The following is a 6,487-nucleotide window of genomic DNA, read 5'->3' as shown; positions in this document are numbered from 1 at the left end:
CCACCCGAAAAGTGACTTCTTTGCATCTCTTGCAGCTATTGACTGAAATCACTCACAAGGAGGCTGCTCACGGTAGCTCTGCGACTCCTACACCCTGATGGAGAATGTTACTTCCACCTGTACTGGAGAGGTTCGCCTCTGGGTCAGAAAGCAGTCCCATTTTGTGTTTCTACACATATAATAAAGCTGTTCTATGCCACTTATTTCAGATAGCATCCCAAAGCTTTGATGCAATGTTATGAAGTTATAGTATTTAATTAGTTTCATGCATGCTTCCCCTCTACTCCCATAATAAAGGGTGCATTAGGCATGTGTTCTATGCATGGCCTGATTTTGAATAAAAACAACTCATTTTAAACTTGAGAAAAACCCCAGGAACTGATGACCAAAAGAATTGTTTTTCTCCGTCTAATTTCTATGAGAGTAGACACATCTTTTGTGAAGGTGGAAAAATGCTTTCTGAGGTGTTATTTTTTGACAGCTGGAAGTTTTGCCTGGCTCACAGGGGCTTTCATCAAGGATTTCAGCTGGAGAGGCGGGGGAGGTGACTCAGACAAAGTGTTGTTTAAGGCTGGCTGTAATGGTTCAAAGGTAGCTCACAATGCTGGGAGATCTACATTAGCGGACTGTTGAAATAGACAGAAGCAAGTTGCTTGATAGAGTTACTCCCCCACCCCGCCCAATCGCAGGCCACAAAGGGCTTCTTGGGAGCTAGTAAAATGCTGTTTCTTCATGTGAATGCTGTTCAGTAGGTAGACTCAATGTTAGTAGCTTCAGTAGGATGGTTGTTGTGAATTTGTACAGTGTGTGCATTATACTTCAAAGCATTAAAAACAATACAAATGGAAACATCCCCTCTCAACTCAAATAAGCATACCTTCCCACTCACACAAGCATGTATGCACACATGCACAAATAAAAAGAGTTGTTTTTTTCTTTTTAAAGCTGCTTTCTACTGTACAGTGAGTTCTTATTTGTGAATAGACACACTCCAGAGGGGGATGGAATCTGCTCAAGAGCTTCACATTGAAGGTTTCCAGATACTGTATAGGGATAGATAAGCTAATTTTTAACTAGGATTTTTTTTAAGATTTATTTTTTTATTTATATGTGTGTCTGTGTGTGCATGTCCAGCATGTGTATGGGTACCCACAGATGCCAGAAAAAGGAATTTGTTCCCCTAGCCCTGGAGTTACAGACAATTGTGAGCTATCAGACACGGATGCTAGCCACCAAACTTAGGTCCTCTAAAAGAACAACCAGCACGCCTAACCACTGAATCACCTCTCCAGCCCCTGAACGAGGTGGATTTGATAAGGAATACTTTATTTCCTTTTCCTGTCCTGCAAGGTACAGGTTAGAAGGTCAGATATGATATGGGAACTTGAAGCCATTCCTTTCAACGTGTAGCCCAGGTTGAGAGTTACTGATCCTTTATCTAGATACTGCATGACTTACAGACAGTGGGTTCCTTTATGGTTTCTTCATTCCTTCCTTCTTACTTTCTTGAAGTTCTTTTCTCTGACGCTGTTTTGCTCCTCAGTGAGTCCTTATGTTGGTGCCAAGATAGTTATTCAAACACCGGTGTGGATGTTGCTGTGAAGAGTTTTTTTTGTTTGTTTGTTTTTATTTATTTATTTATTTATTTGCAGGAAGGGGTTGAAACAGAATTTCTCTGTGTCACCCTGGCTGTCCTAGTATAAACTCTGTAGACCAGGCTGGCCTTGAATTTGCAGAGAGCCCCCTGCTGGGATTAAAGGCGTGCACCACCACTGCTTGCTGTGTTGGTGTTTTGTTATTGTTGTTGTTGTTTTCAGAAGATTAGCATTTCTGACTGGAGCTTCTGAATAGTACCAATTGCCCGATCAGCCAACAGTCTCAAGGGAAGGCTGAAGAGATGAGGATGGCTTGTGGGGTTTCCTGAGAGCCCAAGTAAATGCCAGGTCAGCATGGCAGCCTGCCTGTGATTCCATCACTCCGAAGACTGATACAGAGGAGCCAAGAAGCACGCTGGCTGTCAGTCTAGCCACAAAGGGTTAAACTGAGAGGTCTGCCTCGGTGAATGGGGGGGGGGGCAGTAATTGGAGAAGACTCATGACATAAACCATAGGGGTCCACATACATGTACACATATGTGCATAGACACCTACACTTATATGTAAACAGAGGGGGCAAGAGAGAAGACTAGGGACCCCAGAAGAGGGAACTCTGCCTCCATACTGCCTATGTCTAGAGAGAACTGCACTATCCCTGCCCCTGCAGAGGGTAAGCTTCATGATTGGTTGAACTAACTCATTCTCATCCACTACACCCATATATTCTATGCGCTCTATTTTTCTGGAGAGCTCTGACTCAAACACCCTCGAATTAGACCTGAGATCCTGAAAATGTGGGTTACAACCCTATCTGGAGTCAAGTCACAGAACGCAGGGAGTGGGGGACACAGATAGATTAGGCAACAGTAAAAACGTTCTAGATGTTCAACAAACAAAAGTTAACTCAGAATGAAATGCGCAGGACCTGAGGCATTTCTGGCCAGGCGTGCTCAGGGAGCATTGCACAACCTCCCTGCAACCTTGATCCTGAACACACAGCACAGACCTTGCACGGGGCATGACCTCACACTGCACAACTAGGGATGCCTGGGACAACTTGGCTCATGTTGGGGACTATTGTGTGTCCTGAGTTGTGTTTTTATCATGCACACAAAGGTTTCTGCTCTTACAGAAACATAATGGTTTAATTACAGAACACAAAGACTTAACATTTTCTCCCCATCATCTCTCAGCATGTAAGTATCAAATTAGTGTGTCTTTGAATTGTATTGTGTTAGAATGGATGGTTTTTTTTTTTTTTTTTTTTTTTTGGTTTTTCGTGACAGGGTTTCTCTGTAGCTTTGGTGCCTGTCCTGGAACTAGCTCTTGTAGACCAGGCTGGCCTCCAACTCCCAGAGATCCACCTGCCTCTGCCTCCCGAGTGCTGGGATTAAAAGCGTGCGCCACCACCGCCCGGCTTAGAATGGATGGTTTTTAAAATGGTTGTCTGAAGCCGGGCGGTGGTGGCACACGCCTTTAATCCCAGCACTCGGGAGGCAGAGGCAGGTGGATCTCTGTGAGTTCGAGACCAGCCTGGTCTAGTTCCGGGACAGGCTCCAAAACCACAGAGAAACCCTGTTTTAAAAAAAACAAAAACAAAAAAATAAATAAATAAATAAAATAAAAAAAATAAAATGGTTGTCTGAGTTGAGCTTTATGAAGAAAAAACTGTTAAATACATTTTGGTTTGGGATTAGAACAGAATTCCCAGCAATGTCAGAAATGGGCCTAATATGTTTCTGTTCTCTTATATGCCATCTATAGGACAAGACACATTGGCAGTATTCATGATTATAAAATCAACACTTCAACCAACTCTGAAAAACGTTGAAAATACCCTACATTCTGTCATTCAGATAGATTTGAATATTCCATGAAAAAGTAAACAAGGTCATTCCTCTCATTAGCACGCAAATGTCTTCATCTTCAAAAAATGACTGTTTTAAAATAAGTCTTCATATGTTTTTATCAGTAAATAGTGAATTTACATGTCAAATGCATATACATATGTAAGGTCTTGTACAAATTTCTTGGGTAGATACAAGTAAAACACCTTAAGAAACCTTGAGATGACACAGCCCAGCACCAACCTGAAAATTGGGAAAAAATCGAGTATTTCAATTTGTCTATTTCTAATTTTAGGTCATTTTTTCCCCTAAAAACTCCATATAGTTAGATATATTTCTAACTAATTCTATTTAATTATTTATTAACACCCGTCATAAACAACAATTCCAGCGTTTTGAAGTTTTCTTTTTGTAAGTTTTGGTTAGAACCAGTCAATAAAATAAAATAAGATTTCAGAGAGAACGAGGAGAGCTGGGTTTGAAAGAGAGAAAGCAGCATGGCGGGGGGTGGTGGGGAGAGGAAACAGACAGAAGCAAAGAACAAAAAGCTAATGGGTCATTTCAAAGTTACTTCCCTTGCAAGGCAAAGTCAGAGACAAAGAGGAGAAAAGTGATTGACTGGTTCAAACACCACCATCTCTTTTGCATTGATATCAAAGCATAACTCTGCTGACTGAAACCAGCTTATAATAGTTCTTACCACTCCCTTGTTTCGGTTCCTTGGCAGGGTTAAAGAACCGGTGTGGGTTGAGTTTGTCAGCACGGAACTTGAGCAGCAGTCACTCATTTCAGCTTTTAGTCTGGTCGGCTAGGGTCCAGGGTAAGAGCTTAGTCCAAACACTGTTTCTGCTGTTATTACCTAACTCCCCAGCATTAGCCTCCAAGGCTGCGGCTTGAGCCTTGTCCATGGTAACTTTGGAAAGAATCAGTACATGTGAGTCGGTAGAAAACAATGTGATTACAGTCCCTTGTGAAAAATGACATCACTAATGTATGAGAGACTGCTTGTCTTTTACAATACAAAGCCCCAGGGAAGTCACAATCCTAGTGAACATTTGCAGAGATGACTCCATCTTCCTGGTCCGCTTTCAGCTCAGCGAGTGCTCTAAATGCAAATCTCCCTTCAACATCCCATTCCGAATCCTTCCCTAACTTCCCAGCCTCCTTACCAAAGCTGTTCTCCAGCCCATGCACTTCTTGAAAAGTCCAGCGCAAGGAAGGGACAGGATGCCCAGACCCTTCCGAATGACACGTGTTGAAATTCTGCCCCCAGAGCTAATGGGGCTAGGGAGTGAGGACTTTGGGAACTGATTGAGTGATGAGGACAGAGCCCACGGAATCAGAATCAGTGTCTTGAGAAAAGCATCTAGAAGAAATCCTGAAGGGGAAGGCTGTCGCTTCTAGGTGTGTAAGGGCAGAGGTAAAAGTTACCATCCATGAAACAGGATGTTGGCCTTCAGCAGGTGCCGAATTTCCTAGCACATCCCAGCCTCCTCAGCTGTGAAAGACAAAAGTCTGAATTTATGAGCCACACAGTTGAGGCAATCTCTTATAATACTCCAGAATAAGACAAGAAGTAAGAGCACACTCTGATTTGCCTTGAGACCTCCGAATATGTAATTTGGAGTTTAGAATATTAGCGTCCATCTTCATCAGGCTATTTTTTACTTCAGCATACGGTTTTAGTTTAAAAGTTGTCTTAAGCTAGGTTTCCTAGGCAACAGGGCATAAAGAAAGAGATCAATGCCGTTTATTTCTGGAGAGGTCAGGCATGTGAAAGCAAGAAACTGTGAAAGAAATTGAACGAAACAAGAAGGACCATTAAATGTGTTATAGAACTGACCACCATTGCTTCACAATGACCCTTGAAGAGACAACGTTCAAACTTTCCAGTATAGTGATATTTTATTTATGTTTTAATAAATAAAGCTTGCCTAGAGATCAAAAGGGCAAAGCTAAGTCACTAAAGGTCAGGTAGTGGTGGTACACAACTTTAATCCCAGGATTTGGGAGACAGAGGCAGATGGATTTTCTTGAGTTCAAGGCCATCCTGGGTTATACAAGCTCGATACAGAAACAAATCCAGGTGGTGGTGGCTCACACCTTTAATCCCAGCACTAGAGAGAATATGAAATGGGAAGAGAGAGGTTTTGTCTGCTTAGTCTGGGGTCGCCCAGCATAGGTAGAGATCAGACTTCTCTAGTGGCTTGACTGCTTTGATTTTCTGGGTTTTGGTTTGAACCCCAGTATCTGACTCTGGGTTTTTATTATTCGTGCTACATCCCAGGATGACTGACCGAAGGATGCTTCAGAGAATTGAGCAGTATCACCTCCATGCACCCCCAGCGCTGACTCTTGTTTCCCATTGGTTGGTGTCTGTCAGTCAGGTATAAGGGTGCCTGAGGAATCCACATTTGGGGGCCTGCTACTCCAAGGGCACAGGCAGATCACAGAAACAGAAACCCTATGAGATGTTTATTCTTACCTCATCAGCCTTCTGCCAGGGCTCCACAAACATGGGGTGTCTAGAGGTAGCAAGATGAAATGATCAGAAGAACTGAGGAGGAAACCAAGCTCACTGAAAGCCACAGGGCATCTTTGGCATGTAGAAAAAATAAGTTTTTTTAATTGGCTGAAATGTTATGTATCCTGGGTCGACTCTTGCAATATGCAAGAGTGAACCTCAACTTCTGAGATGGAATTTATTTCGTATATTCAAAACGGCAAGAAAACAGTGAGTGTCCTGGCATGAATATATCTATGGTATAGAGGGATTGCTGAGAGACCTTGTCCAAAAGGCACTGTGTGAGCCTGTTATACACTATGCCTTTTGGAGGATTTGAGAGGTGGGGTAATAATGAGAAAAGCAAAACGTATCAATGAGAACGCTTTCAAACTTTCCATCCAAGTTGTCTGAAGGTACCACTTTATTGCACTGAGAAACACATTTGAAATTTATACACGCAACAACAACTATTTTCTCCAAGGGTTTTCAGAATAGAATCTTGAAGCTGTGTTTTGTGTAAAGGCAAGACAAAAAAAAAA

Source organism: Microtus ochrogaster, chromosome 24, assembly GCF_000317375.1.
Source record: "Microtus ochrogaster isolate Prairie Vole_2 chromosome 24, MicOch1.0, whole genome shotgun sequence".
Lineage (NCBI taxonomy): Eukaryota > Metazoa > Chordata > Mammalia > Rodentia > Cricetidae > Microtus > Microtus ochrogaster.
The sequence above is the reverse complement of the archived record's forward strand: the minus strand, read 5'-3'. Positions refer to the sequence as shown.